We start from the raw sequence: 19,387 nt of genomic DNA, 5'->3' as shown, positions 1-19,387 counted from the left end.
CTTCTTTGTCCGCTGCCCCCCATCCTTTTCCGGTGGTACTTGGGTGTGGGCTGTCCCCTCTCCCTCCGGGCTTTGAGGCTTCTTGGATTGTGGACGGGGGCAATCCAACCAACCCCTTCTACTCTTCTTCGGATCTAGTTTGCTTTTCTGTCCCAGTCTGTCCTCCTCTTTCCCTTTCCGCCTCTAGTTCGGGCCGTTTCCTCGCGCCTCTCTTCTGGATCTCGAGGTCTCCTGACACCCCGGGGCCTTTCCCCTTGCCTTCGGCGCCCTGGGTCCGGTGGTCGCACCTGATTCCCGGCCAGCCCATCTCCTGATGTGGATCTGCCCCAAGTGGCGCCAGCCGGGTTCTGCCCTCGCTCTGCCTCTGCAGTTCCGCGGCCGGCCGCCGGGCGTCGCCTCCGCCGCCACTCGGGCTGCGCGGGGCTGAGCAGGCTCCTGCCGGGCCGGCAGAATAAGAAGGAGAGCCGCCGAGCCGGGGGCTGGCCTGGGCCTCCCTGACAGCAGCGGGTGGAGCCTGAGCCGGGAGGCCGGGAAGAGAAGGAGGAGGAGGAGGAGGAGACGAGGCGGAAGGAAGGAAGGAGCAGCAGCAGCAGGAGCAAGCAGCAGGAGCAGAGCCGGCGGCAGGGAGACGCCGACGCCGCGGAGCTCCAGCGCCCGGCCGCCTCTCGCCTTCCTCGCCCGACGCGCAGCCAGCAGGCAGGCAGGCAGGCAGGCAGGCACCAGGCTCGGCACAAAGGGATCGCTGCTCCCTCGCCCGCGCGCCCGCCCGCCAGCTGGTCTGGCCCGGTCCGGGGCGGGCAGCGCCATGGCCGGCTACGTGCCGGGCAAGCTGCCGCTCAACCGCAGCCAGGAGAAGGAGTTCGTGCAGGCCTACGAGGATGTCCTGGAGCGCTACAAAGGTGGGCTCGCGGCTACTTTGGAGAAGGGAGCGGCACCGGCGGGCGGCCCCCTCTTCCTTCTTCCTTCTCCTTCCCTTTCCTAAGCGGGCTGCCTTAATCACACACACACACACACACACACACACACACCCTGGCCCAGGTGGCCCCCCCTGGGGCGATAGGGATGCTTGGGCGGGGGAGGCGCCGAAGGATGCTAAAGTGTGGAGGGGGGCAAGGAGAGGGTTCCAGCCTGGCTGTCAGAATTCCTGCCGGGGAGGGCGGCGGCGGGGAAGCCCGGTCCGGTGCTGGCGGTGGGGGGCTCGGCCGCGGTCCGGCTGGCTCCTTCCTGCAGCCTCTTTGCCTGGAGATCCCTTCCTGCCTCTGGACGCTGTTTGCCGGCTTGCTTCGCGCAGCGCCTCCTCGCCTGCATTCTCGGGCTGGCCGGGGAAGGGCTGCCTGCTGGCTCCGCGCCGAAGTGCGGTGCTGGGGTGTGTGTCTGCCGGGGGAGGGGGAGGACGGCGGCGCCCCCTCCCGCTCCATCCTTCCAGGCCCGAGCAGGCCGGGTCCTCCGCCTCTCAGCCAAGGGCTGCCCAGAAGCGGCTTTCCCTTTGTTGATGGGCCCGCAGGCGAGCCGCGTGCGGGTCTCTCGCAAAAGGAGCGCCTGGACTTGCCCCACCCGGGGCCTCGGGAGCTCTCCCTGCCCCGCTTGGCTGCTCCTCTTTAGAAGAACGGAGAATGACGCCTTCCATTTAACTTTGGTTGCCGCTAAAGCAACAACAACGAGGCGCCTACACGCCCTTCCATTCAGATAACCGCGGTGGGGTCATAGGAACTCAAAAGCCAGTTGCTGTCGAGGCTCCTTGGTGGCGGCCCGTGTGATTTCTGGTGTGGTTTGTGGGTTGCACGAGCGGGCGGTGGGTGTGCACGTTCCCATGTAGACTCTCTTTTCTTCCTTGATGTGGCTTAGACGTCTGTCTGTCCCTGCAGGCATGCAGTACATTATTAGCATCACCCTTATATTCTTCCCTTTCCTACCCGATTTTCCTCCAGGTGTTTTGGACTCTGCCTCCCATCACCTGCTCGCTGGGGCTGATGGGAGTTGTAGTCCAGAACAGCTGGGGAGTAGGGTGGAGGCTGTCCAAAGCATATGCATTGTGCAGTCAACGAACTTAGCACAAGGGAGTCAGTTTTTTTTGCGATCAAAGCGGATATTGGCGTGGGAGTCTCCTTTGCTGAAAGGGCTGCCGTTCAGTCACAGAGCATGTGCAGAAGGCCCTAGGTTCAGTTCTCCAACCCATCTCCAGGTTGGTCTGGGAAAGGACTCCGCCCTGAGAACCTGGAGAGCTGCTGCCAGTCAGTGTAGACAATAAGCTGGACAGAGCAATGAATTGCCTTGGTATAAAACGGCTTCCTGTGTTTTATTGGTGAAGTCCGTGCAGAGGGAAAGTGGATCTGGAAGATACAACAAGGCAGCTTCCAAGCCTACCATTTCCCCCATAAACTTGGGAGGCATAGCTGTGCTAAACAGTTTTTTTTATGGCAGGTGGGTGGGTGGCATAATGACTATAATCCTTTCACCTGTTCAAAACGTCTTCTGTATTAAAAATATATATGCTAAAAGTGAGGAGTAGCTCTCTATACAGTATCGAGACTTCACAACGTTGGGGGATGGAAGTAAAAACTGGGAAATCCACAATGAAACACATGTTTTGTCCTGCTAAAACAGCTGCTGCTGGAGAGTTGAGTGCTTGCTTGTCTAAATCACTGCTGAACTCAACTGACTTCTTTTTCTTCATTGGGAAACTGGCTGGGTTGCTGCCGTGATTTGGTGTCCTTGCCATACTGCACAGTTGCACTTTGCTGGAGCTCACTTCCCTAATCAGACGTCACTCTCAAGATAGATAGTGCAAGAGAGGAAAAAACGCCCTTAAGAACAACCTTGCAAACTGTCCAGACTGGAACTGGGTGCTGGAAAACAGCATAAGAAACGTAGGTCATGTGAGACAGTATCTGGTGGCCGCTCTACAAAGTTGCCAGCTTCAGAACTTTGTGTTCTTCGTAGATGGTGAGAGAAAACTTCAGGGTTGCTGTTAAATACCTTCTAGTCCCAATAAAACAGCTTTCCCCAACCAGGTGCCCCCCTGAATGATTTGGACTCTGTTTCCCAGCAGCCAGTGGGCTGGGATGATGGGAGTTGTAGTCCCGCAGTGTTTGGAGGGTCACAGGTTAGGTGTCCCTGAACATCTGGGGTATTATTTGCCAGGCCTAGTTAGGTTGCTTTTTCTTGAAAAAAGGGACGGCCTTATTTCTACTGAACATTCTGGTTGTGGGGTTGGAGCATCCCAATGCAAACTCTGAAAGCTTATATGCTATTGGTGGTAGATCTTAAATCAGTGATCCCTTTCAGCCTCCTCTTAATGCAGTATGCTCCCAGAGGGTCTGTATGGTGCCAACTCTCTCCTAGCCCATATTCAAATCTTCCATTTCCCCTGCAATTCTCTTGCTGAATCCCCAACTGTCTTACCATGGTTCAATCTTGTTAGCTTTACCTCTGCTGTCACTTTAGGCTAGTTTTCCCCAACCTGACTCCCATCTTCCCTGACCATTGATTTGTGCTGGGTGGGGCTGACTGGAGTTGTAATCCAACAACATTTGGAGGGCACCAGATTGAGAGGTGATGACTGTACATTTCTGGGGGTGCAGTGCCTGTCTTGTTTTATCTTATGATGTAAAATGCTGCACACTGAATAAATAATGGCAGCCTTTTTTAAAAAAAAGGTCTTCAAATTAATTTTTAAGCAGTTGCTTCTCCTTGATTATAAGTGGATTTCTCTGCCAAGTTAGATGAGGAAAGCACCTTCTATTCCTTTAAGAAAGACCTGGACAAAGTCATGGTCTTCCTAAGACAATTGCCTAGCAGGTGCTGATGGGGACAGACACTGAGAAGGTGATGGTGATGCCTGATGCCTTCAAGCCCTGGTCTTGAGCTTCTGAGCAAGGGAGTATCCGGGTGGCCATGAACGGGATCCTGGGCTGGATGGATCCCTGGTCAGATCTAGCAGGCTAGTAACGCAAAGGGCATTGGGTGATGTGAGCCACTGCCCTTTAAACAACAGGCTTATCTGATGGCAATTGAAAGTGAGTGAGTTACAGGGTGCGCTGAAACTTGTCTGGTGAGGTTAAAACACTTTCTGAAAGTCAACATTAACTCTCACCTTCAGGCCAAGTTAGACAAGCGCACGCACGCACGCACGCGCACACACACACACACACACGTTTGACTGAGAATTGTCTATGGGGTGGGAGAGGAAGGAAATGAATGGCAAACTTGTTCTGGTCAGGAAAATCTATTTTGCATTATTAGGGGAAAGAGGGGAGGGAGCACCAGTAGAAGCAAATCCGTCTTTGGCCTTAGCTTAACAAATTGGGCTTCTCTTTCATTGTATGTACAGCCCTCAAGAGCAAAGACTGAACATATCCTTGGAAGAGACATACACACACAGACAGACACAAAAAGGGGGTGGGGATGGATTTTACAGCTTAAACATTAATTTCCCTTTGCTAGGCCGGCATCGTAAACAAGATTATTCCCAGCTGGGCTGAGCCCCCTTGTGAATTCCAGGGCGGCAATTGGTTTTCATTAACCAGCATGTCACATTAGCCAGAACTGCGCTTCTCATGGCATGGACCATTGTCTGCTTGGGTGTCTCTTCTGGACAGCCTTTAGGAAAATGACCCTGCGAAAGAAAGAGGGGTGGGTGGGTGTGTAGAACTCAAACCACTGAGTGCATCTGAGCCCCAAAGCAGTTTTCTTACCATGCTTGTGGAAATGAAGAGGCAAGCTGCCTCAGGTAGGGCAGCAAAGGAGGAACTTTTTCTCCTTTCTTCTTTTTCAGTCACCCCTTTGGAATATACGAAAGCTCCTCCTCCATATCACTTTTATATGGCACTTTTAATTTAATGAGCAGAGCTATGCACTGATTGCTATGGGGTCTGACATCAGATCAGCCCTTTGGACCAGCAGCCTTGAGAGGAACAGCTGGCCCACCACACTCTTTTACATTTTCATTTATTTGTGATATTTACGTTGGCTGTGTAGTTGCATGTTTCTCTGTGTGTCTCACAAAGATAACATGCCAGAACATAATATTTAAGTATATGTGGAAGCAGGAAAAGAAAGGACCACAGTTTTAATAGAAGAGCATCTACTTTGCACGTAGAAGGTCTCAAGTTCAATCTGCCATGGCATTTCCAGGCAGGGCCAGGAAAATACTCCCCATCTGAAACCCTGGAGAGCTATTGCTATTCAGTGTTAAAGTGCTGACTTAGATAGACCAGTATGGATGAGGGTGGCACTGTGGTCTAAACCACTGAGCCTCTTAGACTTGCTGATCGGAAGGTTGGCAGTTCGAATCCCCACGGCGGGGTGAGCTCCCATTGCTCTGTCCCAGCTCCTGCCAACTTAGCAGTTCAAAAGCATGCCAGTGCAAGTAGATAAATAGGTACCGCTCCAGCAGGAAGGTAAACAGTGTTTCCGTGTGCTCTGGTTTCGGTCATGGTGTTCCGTTGCGCCAGAAGTGGTTTAGTCATGCTGGCCACATGCCCCGGAAAGCTGTCTGTAGACAAACGCCGGCTCCCTCGGCCTGAAAGCGATGAGCGCCACAACCCCATAGTTACCTTTGACTGGACGTAACTGTCCAGGGGTCCTTTACCTTTACATTACCTAGATAGACCAGTGGTATGATCAGGCAGCTTCCAGTTTAAATCTAGTCCATGAGGACTAGAAGCTTTATTTTTTTTAGGGGGAGGGCTATAGCTCAGTGGTCTTAGAGAAAAGGCAAGCATGTTTGGAGGTAGGTGTTCCAAGTACCCTGGTCCCAAGCCTTGAAGGGCTTGACAGGGCTGGGGCTAATACTTTGAAGGGAATGAATTCTCTCATTCACTGCCTCTGACTTGTTCAAAATAAGACCTGGGGGTGCAGGCCCCTTTGCTGGTCTTGAAGAGGGCACAGCAAAATGCTTGACATGCCCAAAATGTGGAGTGCCTCATGCCCCAGGATCTGCTGCAGTGTGGCAGAGGAGGCTGGCGTACAGCCTTGGGGAAGGGCCACCATAGCTCAGTGGATGAGCACCTGTTTTTGCATGCAGGCGATCCCAGGTTCAGTCCCCCACACCCACAGCACCACTTGGTAGGGCTGGGGGAGAGAGCTGCCTGAAACCCTGGAGAGCCACTGCCAGTCTGTGTAGGCAATGCTGAAGTAGATGGTCTGAAGTTTGACTCGATAGAAGGCAGCGTACTCTGTTCTTTTGTGTGCAGGCAACTATATAAGGCCAAAGGTTGCTGGGGTGCTCTGGAATCAATCCACACTGCACCCCACATTTATGGTGTTTCCAATTTCCTTGCACTGTTTCCCTAATGATGTAGAGGTTGAAAGCACTCTTAACATGCAAATACTGGTGGCTTGGATCTTGGGCAGCATGAAAATCCAGTCGGGTATGTTTTCCAGACGATTGTGAAGCCTTGTCTCCCTTTCTGCTGACAGAGGATAATAATATTGTGTTCACGTGCTAAGCAGCGTCTGTGGGGACCTGCTGCTCCAGTCTAGCCAGCCAGAAATGAGTTGTAATCCAGGCAACGTGATGTAAACTGTACTGCTCTGAAATTGGAATGGAGAAAAAGGGAGAGAAAAGTGGGTGGTTGTGAAGAGGGGGGAGTATCTGTGTGGTAAATTATCAAAAGCTATGGCATCATCTTACTGTGCCAGTTTGCAAGGCATCCCTGCAAACTGAACTCTGTGGTCCAATACAGCATTCATCATTGAATATACAGTCATACCTCGGGTTACAGACACTTCAGGTTGCGTTTTTCGGGTTACAGACCGCCAAAACCCGGAACGGGTTACTTCCAGGTTTCGGTGGTCGTGCATGCGCAGACGCACCAAATCACAATCCGCGTGTGCGCAGCTGCGGGTTGTGAACACTGTGGGTTGCGAGCGTGCATCCCGCATGGATCACGTTCGCAACCTGAGCCTCCACTGTACTGTATTGAGTGGTTTTGTGGTGACTAAGAAATAGGAGTCTTTTTTTTTTTTTGCCTCACTGATCCTCTGGGCTGTTAATGTTGTGTGTTGCACAGTGGTAGTATTGCCTAGTCATTCTCCACTGAGAGGCCTGTTGTCAATGACATCATGAAAATGTCCATACCAAAAGCCATCTCCTCCTCCTCTGCTATGCTTCTGTCATTCAAACTCCCATTGCTGCATATTGCCCAAGAGTTTCAGTTGTCACACCGGTCTGTGATTTTTGCCCTTTGGAAAAGGAAGAGATGTCCATGTTTCTGATTGCAGTGAGGTGGAAGTGGCCTAGCTATTTGCTAGATACCAAGTCAGTTTGGAGCTCCCCCCCCCCCCCTGCAATTGCTGAGCTCCTGCTGCTCCTTTTCCCCTCCCAACTCTCTGTGCTCCATTTCGCCTTGCAATGATAAACACAATTCCTTTGTGGTGATGGAGGAGAAAGTCTTGCTTGGTGAGCGTTTTGGTTCCTGCAGAAGCTCAGCCTGCAGCAAGTGGCCTGTTCTGCTTAAAGAAGTGGCAACACTCCCTGCCTGGGGAGCGCTTCTACCTCCCAGGTTGGTGTTGCTGGGCGTTGAAGCACCTTTCCCACCTTGCCTGAGCAGTGGGTGGGAAGGAAGCTGTATCTTAAGTGCTGCAGTTCTAGGTGGAGCAGCTGTGTTGCCTGTTCTTTGCATGCCAGGCGTTTTCCCTGTAACTTGGAAAATGACATCCTGGATGCTGATGGTTCAAACTTTGGGTCATACTGAAATATCATCATTGGACTTTCCTGACATGGGGGCTGAGGGAGCCTAGGCTGGGACAGAAGCCTGCCAGTGAACACCAGCTGAAATGGAATGTGAACCCATTGGAAGACTCAAGATTTGCCCACACTGGAGGACTGGCAGACGCAACTGATGAACTACATGGAACTAGCCGAGATGACTGCAAGGATCCGAGATCTGGGAGAAGAAGCTATGGAGGAGGACTGGAAAAAATTTAAGGATTATTTGCAAAAGTATTATAAGCTATATGAACTTTAAGATGCCGTATGATTTGAAATGTTAGCCCCAGCAACAGAAGTGGATTATATAAGAAATTGGATAACTTTTATGAAAGAATTAAGGTTTAAATGGGTAAAAATGACAATATGCTATATTTTAAGAGTAAATAGAAAGTAAGAGATTTAAACTTAAACTGCAATTGAAAGTAAAAAAGAAACACATGAAACAAGGTTATAATTTGCTGATAAATTTTATTGTTAAGAATGCATTATGCGGGAGATGTGGGGAAGTCCGATGGAATTCTGAAATAAGTTGATGAAATGGTCGAGATTCTCTGTCCTTTTCTTTCTTTTTACTGTTTATGTTCTTTCTTTTCTATCTGTAATTTGGAAAAAACGCAATAAAAATTATTATAAAAAAAAAAAAAATGAAATGGAATGTGAACCTAGGTTTTTCCAGTCCAAGTTAAGCACAATGTCCAGTGCACCAGGAGACAGAGAGAGGGAAAAGAAGGAGAAACCTTTAAGAGTTTTTAGCTACTCTATATGAACTAAGAATTCTTAGAACTGGGTGGCTGCCAAAATTACTGGCCAAAATAACACCCCCCACCGGACGCTAAAACAGTATCATTCAATAACAGTTCTTCCCCAACCAGATGACTTCTCAATATTTTGGACTACAACTACAATATTTTGGACAACAACTACAATTCCCATCAGTTGCAGTCAGCATAGCTGTTGTAGATGGGCATTGTAGTCAAATTGGGGAAGGTTGCAATATCTTCATTATGTAGCAAGGAATTTCATAGATAATGCTTTGGCCGCTCTGCAGGGAATTATTGCCTTTTAGCAGGGTTAACCTGATCATCTGGAAGCCTAGTGGGGATATATATTTTTAATAGCTCTGTTGCCAGGGGACTGGGGACTAGAGCCTCATGTTGAAGGACATTATGTTAGGCTTATTTGGTCTGCCTGTTGAGGAAACAAGTATGATGGATGATTGTGTTCTTGTGACGAGGATACACCTTGCCACTCCTTGCCTGGTTCCAGTTGTCTGTCCAGTTTGCTAGTCCCTGCATTGTTGCTGGAGGGAGTGATAAGTAGCTCAGTTTTGTTTTTTTTATATAAATTTTTTATTGGTTTTACAACATTTTTTAAACAATACAAACAAATAAAAAGACATACAAACATGTATAATTTCATAATCTTTTTTTCATATCCCTCACTTCTCGGACTCACCCAAACCTCCCCTTCCTACATCCCAATTTCCAAGATTATTTCAGCAAATTCTAAATGATTTTATCAAATATATTTCTTCTTATTCTTTTCTTTAACTTAATCTTATGTCGCTGTAATCTCCTTTTCTTTCTCAAAACTTCGACATTTTAGCACTCCTCAATTTTATAATAGTTCTTAAGATAAATTTTAAATTTCTTCCAATCTTCTTCCGCCGTCTCTTTCCCCTGATCACGGATTCTGCCAGTCATCTCGGCCAGTATCATATAGTCCATCACCTTCATCTGCCACTCTTCCAAGGTGGGTAGATCTTGTGTCTTCCAATACTTTGCGATGATAAGTAGCTCAGTTTTGTGCCCTCGATCAAGGTGGCAAATGTCTACCCCAGCCAGCATGGCTAGTGGTACGGGTGATAGGAGTTATAGTGTAAGGGTATCTCCAGACTCTCATTATTGTGTGGGAGGAATTCAGGTGCATACCAGAAATCTAGGTTTGTGCAGTTAAAGTGTCCTAAAAGACTCAATTGTCCTGGTACAACAAATACACACACAAACAAAAATGGGACTTTTTGCAGTTAGGAAAGTGACAGGAAAAGATGCACTGAAGAGCGTGGGATGAATGAATGGTTAATTAATTAATTAATGGAAAGACAGGTGAATACCTTGCAAGCACATCAGGATGAGTGTTCATTATTGTATAATTACCTTGTCGGAATGAATGGTCAGTAAAGACCAAACATGGCCTAAGCTCCTCATAAGCTTTGTGCAAGCCAATCAGAATGAATGTGGAATAAACAGGTGGTGTAGATAAGAGTGTAATGTGGGGTTTATTAAGTGCTTTCTGGGGTCCATCACATGGCCACTGCTGAGCTGTGGTTACTGGGAAGCCAGTTGCGTGGGCCTGCCTTCCAGGGTGATCTGTGCTTGCAGCAGAGGGCTCTTGCAACGCAACCTGGAATATAGGAAAGGCCAATACCTTTGCACTTGACTCTTGTTGTGGTGAGAGAGGAAGCCATCTATCCGTCCCTCCATCTTCAGATGCTTTGCTGGTCCATCCTGCTGCACAGCTTTCAGGCTGAGGACTGCCTCAGCATCTCCTTGCTGGACTGTCGCTCTGTTGGCACCCCTAAAAATACCCTGTCTTCTGAAAGTTCTCAGGTTGCTTCGGTGGTGAAGTCTTGGGTCCTGAGTGGGAATGTTTCGTTCTCTATTTTTGGAGATTCTTTGGCTGTCTTGGTTGGGGAAGGAGAGGCCTCTAGGGATGGCGCCTGCCGTGGCCCATCCTTCTCAGGCTCAGCCCCCCTTCCTCCTTTCATGCTGCCTGAATTCCTACCTGCTGACAGCCTTGGCGTGGCTTGCTCTGGGAAGGGAAGGTGCATCGCTAGGAGCAGACTGAGAAAGCCTTTGATCTCTTCTCCCTGGCGGATTTACTGGATGGCCTGAGACCAAAAGCGCTGAGAATGGGCTTGTTCTGTTGCCTCTCCAAATTAAGTGCTGAACCTCAATGAGTGTGAAGGTGCTTCTGGTGTTGCATGGTCACAGAGAGGGACCTCCAGTGGGGCCCAGGAGGCAGCGTGGGAAGGGCCTATGGTTTTGTGTCTACTGGAAAGCTAGGTTCTTTGCCCTCTGTAAAAAAGACGCACATTTGCTTACATTGCGAAACTGCAGTTTTCATGATTTGGCATAATTCTGCTTCTGCTTGTCAGGAACTCCACAGGGCGCTGGTGTCCTCTCTAACCACCTGAAATCTTAATTTGGGAACTCCTTTGGGTTTTGAAATTTCACTAGACATATTTGCTCACTTAATTTTCAAGCAACTTGTTGCAACCCGGAGGGGCTAGATGCTTGTTTTCTTCAGGAACCTTTGTTTTTAGGAAGCAGGATTCTGCATGGTGTGTCATGCTGCTTCTGTTCTTCCACAGAAGTGGGTCGTGAACATGGATTGGAGTGATCAAGCCCTAGCCTGCAAATTGTGATATGAGGGAGGACTGAAGTCTTGCTCTGTTGGCAAACTTCTTTTAAAAATTGAAAAAAGTTTCCTTCTGTTAGCTGTGGATTCCATCAGATATTGTTGTGCAGCAAATTGCTTATGTGGCTTACTGAAGCCATGTGGAGCTGTTTGCTCTGCAGGGGCAGTGCTCTGGGACAGCAGCTGATCTCTGCTTGTGGCCTCTGCATCGCGGTCTGTGTGGGTGGAGCTGGTGGGTGTCCCTGCCTTGTGCTGTGGGGTTTGACTACAAACCCTCTAAGCCCCCTTCAGCTTGTATGATTCTTCCTCCTGGCCTGCAGGCTTGTCGAATCTCCTTCTGGGTTGCCAGGATGCCCAATTAATTTGTTGTGCAATGGCCGTTGGTACCTCTGCACAGCTGGGTTCCTGGCGCTGTTTCACTGCCAATTCTTGCCTAAAGTTGTGTATTAAAGTTTGGCAATGGAACAAGGGACAAGAGCGCAGGATTAAGGGAGGAAATCTGGGCCAAAAAGGTTTCTTACAACAAACAATTCCTTACTAAATCCCCTTTGGGCACATGGTTGACTGGTTTTTGTGAAGCCAGCAAAAATGCCTCTCTTTGCTTTACTTTGCAGCAACTCTTTAGGGGCTGGGCTGGGCTCACTGGTTATGCACCTTGTCTGCATGCAAAAGGGGCCAGTCTCAGTCCCCAGCATCTTCAGGTGGGGCTGGGAAAACTCCTAGCACAGTCCCTTAAGCTGCTGCCCATCTGTGTAGGCAATCCTGAGCTTGATGGACTAATGGTCTGAACCAGTATAGTTTCCTATGTTCCTGAACCTCACCTTGAACATGCTCTCTGCTTGAGAGTTGCCCCCCTCTCTCCTCCAGGCTGTTGGCTTGGCAGGCTGCGGAACCGATTCGCTGTGCTTATTAATTCTGCTTGGGCTGATTAATGTCTCTGAGCTGGTGGTGAAGCAATGCAGTGGGGCCCCCACACGCCCAGCCCTCCAGCACAGCAGCAGAGAGGCTTCCCACACCTCCCAAGCTTGGCCCAGTTGTGTGGGGCTGATGGATTTGCACATCCTGGCAGGTGTGTCTCTTGTCGAGTGAGCTAACTTCCCTTTGAAGATTCTTTTCCCATTGCCTACCTTGTGCTATGTAGGCCCAGAACTCAACACAAAGTTTTCCAATAAAAATAAAGAAGTGAATGTGAGATTTATCTTGCAGAATTGGGGCTGCTTTGAAATCAACTGGGAGTGATGGCAGAAGAGAACAGGTGCACTGTGAGCTGGGCTGCGAGCTCCTTGTCTCCAGACTGAGACGCTACTGATTTGGGGTGGATCTCTTCAAGGTTGTCTTCCCAGGACATCAGCTAGGACCAGCCTTCGCCAACCTGGTGTCCTCCAAATGTTTTGCACTTTGGCTACCACCAGCCCTGGGCAACATGCTAGTTCAAAGCATCTAGAGGGCACAAAATTGGCAAAAGCTGGCCTAGATTCTTGTCTCTGGTTTTACTGGGTCTGACTTAACTGCTGGAAGGTCCTGTGCCAGTTCACTGCTGATTCTATTTGCCTGATGGCAAAAGATGGTGCTGGTGACTTCGGAGTAAATTGCAAGCACACATCCTCCTGGGCAAATAGGACAGACGTGAAGTTCGTTGCTGATGTTACAGCAGGAACAAACTGCAGCCAAGAAGAGAAAGATATGCTTCTTGCATGAAACCTTCACAACCACCCTTTGAAGGTAGGCCAGGACAGGAGAATTGGATCCAGCTTGCTTTCCCCAGCCCTCACAGGCCAAGGTTGACGAATTACCTGACCTCACAATGATGTCAGGTGACCTGCTTTAGCCCCCAGGGATGATCAGCTGATTGTCTGTGCCTACAGGGCTCCATGTATGGGGTTTTTGCAGGCGCTGCCAGTCAGCCGTGCTTGCAATCCCCCCTTTAGCCCACCTGCATGTTTACCCACCCTATCACACCTGATGTCATATGGTGTATGGCAGGTGGGTGTGGCTTCGCCAAAGCAGCCTTGCAGACCTGAGATCCCTTATATTTGCGGGATAGGACTTTGGCACTTTTGGTGTGGGAAGCCACTGGCTGCTTGAGGCTTCTCAGTGGGAATCATGGCCGAGTGTTGATGTGAAGAGCAGAGGCCCTGGTCTAACTCCATCTGCTGGTACCTGGGTCCCCAGGCAGACTGTGTTTTGAAAGGCTCTTTCAAAGACTGGTCGCTGCTTGTGGTACTTCAGCTCAACAGATCCGACAGGTTCTTGTATGTTTTCCCTTTTATTTCTTCTAAGCACAATTGTCTTGGTTTCTCCTCTGAACTCCATGGTGCTGTGGAGCAGCGTTGAGTAAGCAGGTGTGCTTCCAAAGATGTGCTTCTTGAGTCACAAAGGATAAACCCCCAAACTGTCCCTTTCCCACAAGCGGCTGGATTGTTTCCTTCATCTCTTACTTCAAGGGGCCCTGGAATCGCTGGCTTCTATCTTGCATAAAACTGTTGAGCTTGGTGCTTTTGATAAATTACCATGTAGCTTTGCCCTGGTGCCAGGTTAACCTGAATGATGCTGTTTTGTCAAAGAGCTTTGGACTCCTTTCATAAAGCAGGCGCAGGAGTTGCTCTCTTGTGGGAGGGAGGGAGGAAGACTGCAGCATGCGAAGGAGAAGACTGCACACACCCTCCCCGAACTTGTATGGGGAGTGATGCTCCCAAGGCAAAAAGGAGTGGGAGACAGACACAAACAAATATTGGTCTCCAAGCTCCTGGATTCAGAGTTGCTGCTCTACATTCTAAGTCTGAAAAAGGCTCCTCTTTCAGATCCAGATTATTTGGAGAAATTGGGTGTTTTGTGCCCATCTGTAAAATGGGTGGGTTTCCCTCCAATTATCTCACAGGCACTGGGACCAGGAGTTCTCCCCTAAAGTTGCCAGGTCATCAGTGGTGACCAGCAACATTATCTTGGCAACTACATGGAGCAACTGTAATGTAGTTTTCTGTGCCACAAGAGTCACATATTTTTGAAAAGCTGATAACACAGGGAGCCAGGGAGTGTCTCTTTTGAAATGTGTGTTGTTTGGGGGGTGCAGCTTTAGTTTGTGCATTGGAGGGATTGCTCTCTTTCTTTCTTTCTCTCTCTCTCTCTCTCTCTCTCTCTCTCTCTCTCTCTCTCCCTCTCTCCCTTCACACCGCAGCAATCTGTGGCCACTGAGTCCAGGCAAAATTTGTAGACATGACTGGGGCTTCATACCCTCCAGCATTTCTCTGATGAAAATAGTGACGTCCCATCCCATAATGATAATTTTACTATTTGTACCCCACACATCTTACTGGGTTGCCCCAGCACTCTGGGTGGCTTCCTACATATATAAAAACGTAATAAAACGTTAAACATTGAATGCAATCCCGTATAGGGATTTTTAAAAAAGATGGCTCAGGGATCAGATAATTCCATACCTCCCAATATTTCTCCAATGAAAATAGGGACATCCTATGGAAAAGTGGGACATTCTGGGATCGAATCAGAAACTGGGACAGTTTCTCTAAATCAGGGATGTCCCTGGAAAATAGGGTCACTTAGAAGGTCTGGGAGTTTTATTTATGGAGGAGAGGTCTTTCTACGACTTTTAACTATAATGCTGGACTAGATGATCCTCAGGGTCCCTTCCAACTCTGTAATTCTATGATGGTTATGTAGAGCCTCCATGTTCCAGGACTGTGTACCTTTAAGAACCAGTTGCTATGGGGCAGCAATAGAGCAGGGCTGTTGCCTCCCTGCTCTGCTTGTGGGCTTCCTGCAGGCATCCACTTGGGTGCTGTGGGGAGCAGGATGCCAGATTAGGTGGACCCACTTGTTTGGCTGGGGGTTGGTTGTGGTTGAAGTGATGGTTCAGTACATCGTAAGGGTTGGTTTCTCTCCTGGCGTACGCAACTCCATGAGTTGGGTGACTAATTTCTAAAGACCTGCATCTCCCTGTTAGGCACTTCTGGAAATCAGGCTGGCCAATCCTGTGATTTCTCATTGATGAGTGGGGAATCACTCTGCACATGCTCAGGGGCATTGTCTCGCTGCCATGTGCTGCAGGGCTGAGCCCTGGCATCGTCAATTGGTTCCTGGGCTGTGCTCTGCTGAGCCTTGGCTCAGACTAAGCTCTGGTTTTCCTCCTCACTTCCTTGCAACTTTTCTTCACTTGGATGGGACCGTTCCAAGCTGCTGAGCTGTGACTCTTTTGGGACAGTGCTTTATTTACTTTTTCTGCAAATAAAAATCTGGTTGCTCTTCCAGTTTCTACTTCCTGTTTTCCGACAGCGCAAACCCAGCATCCTGTATAGAAACCTCTGGAGTCTTAACACTGTGCTAAAAAAAAGAAAAGAAATTGGCATGGACCGTGGTGGGAGGGGAAGGTGTACTTATTTAATATTGCACTGGAATCCTCGCTCTGCATCACTCCCCACTCTCTCCCCCTGCCTCTGGGGCAATATCGGCACTTTTAAACCAAAGCAATCCAAGTTTCTAGGCTCCCCAGCCAAATTGCTAGGATAGGGATGCAAGAAGTTTGTGTTTAAACAGTGCTTAAACGCTAAGAGGCTAAAGCGAAGAGGATGGAACAGGTGGAGAACCTGCATCCCAGAGTTTGTTTCTCTGGGGCTGCTGGAGAGGGAGATAGACTAGACCAGAGGGAGCAGTGGAAGGCTCCCAGGGAAAGCCTCCTCTTGGAGGAGAACACTGATTTGTATGTTGTACTGTACTGTATAGGGCAGGCACCCCCAAACTCAGCTCTCCAGATGTTTTGGGACTACAGTTCCCATCATCCCTGACCACTGGTCCTGTTAGCTAGGGATGATGGGAGTTGTAGTCCCAAAACATCTGGAGGGCCGAGTTTGGGGGTGCCTGGTATAGGGCTTTACTTTTTTTGCATTCTCCCAATAGTGTATAGCAAGGGTAAAGGTAAAGGGACCCCTGACCGTTAGGCCCAGTCGTGGCCGACTCTGGGGTTGCGGCGCTCATCTCGCTTTATTGGCCAAGGGAGCCGGCGTACAGCTTCTGGGTCATGTTGCCAGCATGACTAAGCCTCTTCTGGCGAACCAGAGCAGTGCATGGAAATGCCGTTTACCTTCCCGCCAGAGCGGTACCTATTTATCTACTTGCACTTTAACGTGCTTCGAACTGCTAGGTTGGCAGGAGCAGGGACCGAGCAACGGGAGCTCACTCTGTCGTGGGGATTCGAACCGCCGACCTTCTGATCGGCAAGTCCTAGGCTCTGTGATTTAACCCACAGCGCCACTCACGTCCCTTAGCAAGGATAGGGGAGCCAAATTTAACCTCTCTGTCAGGCCACACCCTCTCTCCTCTGGCCACGCCCCTCGCCAACCCTGCTTCACACATCCTGCTTGATTTCTCTTCCTCCAAGGATGTGGCATACACAGTTCTCCTCCTCATTCAATCCCCACAACAACCCTGTGAGGTAGGTTAGGTTGAGAGGCAGGGACTGAATCAAGGTCATACCCAGTGAGCTTCCTGGCTAAGTAGGGATTTGAACCCTGGTCTCCCAGGTCCCAGTCCAACACTCTTAACCACTGTACCACACTGGCTCTAGCTTGCTACTGTACAAGGGTAGAATTATCTTTAGTTTCTCTGCCCACTTTTGCTCATTGTCCCACCCACTGCTGGCATGTTTAAGGTGTTGATACAAACATGTAAGTGCCCCCTCTGCAGTAACTCAAAACAAGGCTTTTAGCTGTCCCTGTCCAGATATGACAGGCTGCCACTATCTGCACTTTGCAGAAACAATTGAAGACAGCTTTTATCCTGACAAACTTTTCCAGCTGGATGCTAATGTCTCTGCCGTGGGTGTCTATTTTGTATTGTTTTGTGTTTTAAATTGTTTTGTGCTTCTTTTTGTTTGAATTGCACGTGACGTTAAGACAACTGTGTAGAAGTTGATTTATGCATACATGATTCATAATGTGGCCACTGGAAGGGAATATGGTCCTCAGGTTGTAAAAGTTCCTCACCCTTGCCATACAGCTTGGTTTACTTGCCTGGGTCCCCTCCACTTTTGATCAGGATTCCAATACCACAGCAAGGAGAAATAACGGGCGCAGAAGGCAAGAAAGGGTTAAAGTGATAGAGCTGATTTCTAGAGCGGCGAGGCAGATCATAGAAAAAGACATGGCTAGAGCAAACTGGGAAGTGGCAAGAATCTGACTGGCCTGAATAGCAATGTGAGCAGCCTCCTATGGGGTGGGGGATTGCAATTGCACAGGTATTGGGGGGGGGGGGTGCGTGGGAAGACAGCTTAGCCAGGAAAGCACAAGTTCGGGGATGAACAAAATGTGGCTTCCCCCACAGTAAATGCCCAGTGTGGAAGCAGCCTTGGATGGTATCACACAGTTGGTGTGTGTGTCCCTCGGTTTATTATTATTATTATTATTATTATTATTATTATTATTATTATTATTATTATTATTATTATTATTATTATTATATTTTCATTTCTACACCGCTTTAAGAAAAATCTCTACCCATTGCATCTTCCCCCAAGCCCTTGACAGCACCAGACACATTTACTCCTGCCTTCCTGCAAATATAAACACAACTCTTTTTAAAATATGGTTCCTCCCCATGTTAATATTTTTATTTCTGTTTGGTGGATGAAACGATTGCAGCCTTTTGATGTATCTTTTTAATTAAACGTTTTTCCACGAGACTTAGGGAGGCTCTTTTAAAGGATTTTACGCTGCAGAAGCTGTTAAGCTGAGCTGTTCTTTCTGTGCAGGCCGGCAGGGATATATGCGTGCTCACGAGGGAGCATTTGTACCTTTTGGTGCCTCCTTCCCACCCCGTAGCCTGAAGTGGTACAATCCAGGAAAAGCTTGATCATGTCTGTTGATACATAAGACATGGAACCCAGCCTGGAACTATGTAGATAAAAGGGGTGGGGCTATGCGTTAGAGAATGAATGACTCCCTCCTGCCCTCCCACCTCAGACGGGGTTGGGGGCAAAGTAAGCCTTTGCAGTTGGTGTCTGTGTCTTCCTCTGTTCCAGTAAGAGATTATGCTGTCAGCATAAGATTGTTAGTCTTGTTACTTTTTCTGGAAATCCGCATAGGCTGTACATGGGTGTTAAGGATCAGGCATTCTGATTTATTTATTTTTTACAAAAGGAAAAGCTGGGGAAAAGAATCCCCACCCTCTCCTGATAAGATGTATGACACATGCTGTCATGTGCAGGGTGCTAAATCATCTTGAACCCGCCTTATCCTGAGTCAACCTTCTAGTCCAGCATTTCTTCCTCCCAGTAGCACTGGCATCCCTCCAAGGCCTCTGAAAAAAGGCATTTGCTAACATTGCCACCTGATAAAACTGAAGGCACTGAGCTCCATCTGATGGCATTAAGGACCATCCTCTCTCACTGAGCTACAAGCGTCTCCCTGTGTATACATGAAGTTGCCTTACTCTGAATTGAGCAATCGGTTCATTTGACCCAGCGTCATCCACTCTGGCTGGCAGCTGGACGGGGATGGGACACACACTTTCTCATCACCTGTTACTAGGGCTTCTTTTAAGCAAAATTTCAAACTGCTCAGTGCTGTGTGCTTATAATTTGAATGCAAAGTGTGCACCAGTACAACACACTAGTGCATTTTACTTGTGTGTGTGCACATGCTTTTCTGCTAAAGTCTCCTTCAGTGATGTTTAGAAGCCTACACAGAGTGGGAGAAAATCCTCAGCTGGCAATTTGGCATCTAGAATGAAGAGGGATCTTGAAGAGAGAGTTGAGAACTCAGACTTCCTAAGTGCCTCTTAGAGGTCAATATGCTGGGGACTCTTGTTACTGTGATGAATCTAGATGGGAGATTTACCTCTTTTCAAAGCTCAGATTGGATAATTTTGTGCTGTGATTATGCTTTCAGGCAGATATGTTTCATGTTGCTTTGCCCCAGTAAGGTCTCTGTTAAGAATGCCACACTGGATATTTCTGGCATTACCACTGCCATTATCATAATACTTGCAACTTCATATGCCTTGCCAGGAAAGGGGGGTCCCTGCAATTATTTCCTTCCTGGGTACAGACATTGATGAATACTCTGCAGAGACAGAGCAGCCATGGTGCCTGTGGGGAGGGTGTTTTCTGTGGGTGGGGAAAGAAGAAATGGGCTCCAGGGCAGCCCAGGCCACTTAATTTACCTTTTGCATTGTTGTCACTTTTTGCATCACCTGACATAATACATACATGACTTGAATTTTTTAACTGCCCCCCCCCCCCGT

General features: G+C 48.6%; 1 protein-coding gene across 1 annotated transcript in view; it reads left to right on the top strand.

Annotated features, from left to right (window-relative positions):
* Positions 1–19,387, top strand: part of LOC308591544 (microtubule-actin cross-linking factor 1-like) — a gene marked incomplete at its 3' end in the record, with an annotated part of 103,847 nt that overhangs the window by 23,554 nt on the left and 60,906 nt on the right. The gene's annotated exons all lie outside the window — the stretch shown is intronic.

Source organism: Podarcis bocagei (assembly GCF_964188305.1).
Source record: "Podarcis bocagei genome assembly, chromosome: 7".
Classification (NCBI taxonomy): Eukaryota; Metazoa; Chordata; class Lepidosauria; order Squamata; family Lacertidae; genus Podarcis; species Podarcis bocagei.
This window is presented reverse-complemented; position numbering and strand designations above follow the sequence as displayed.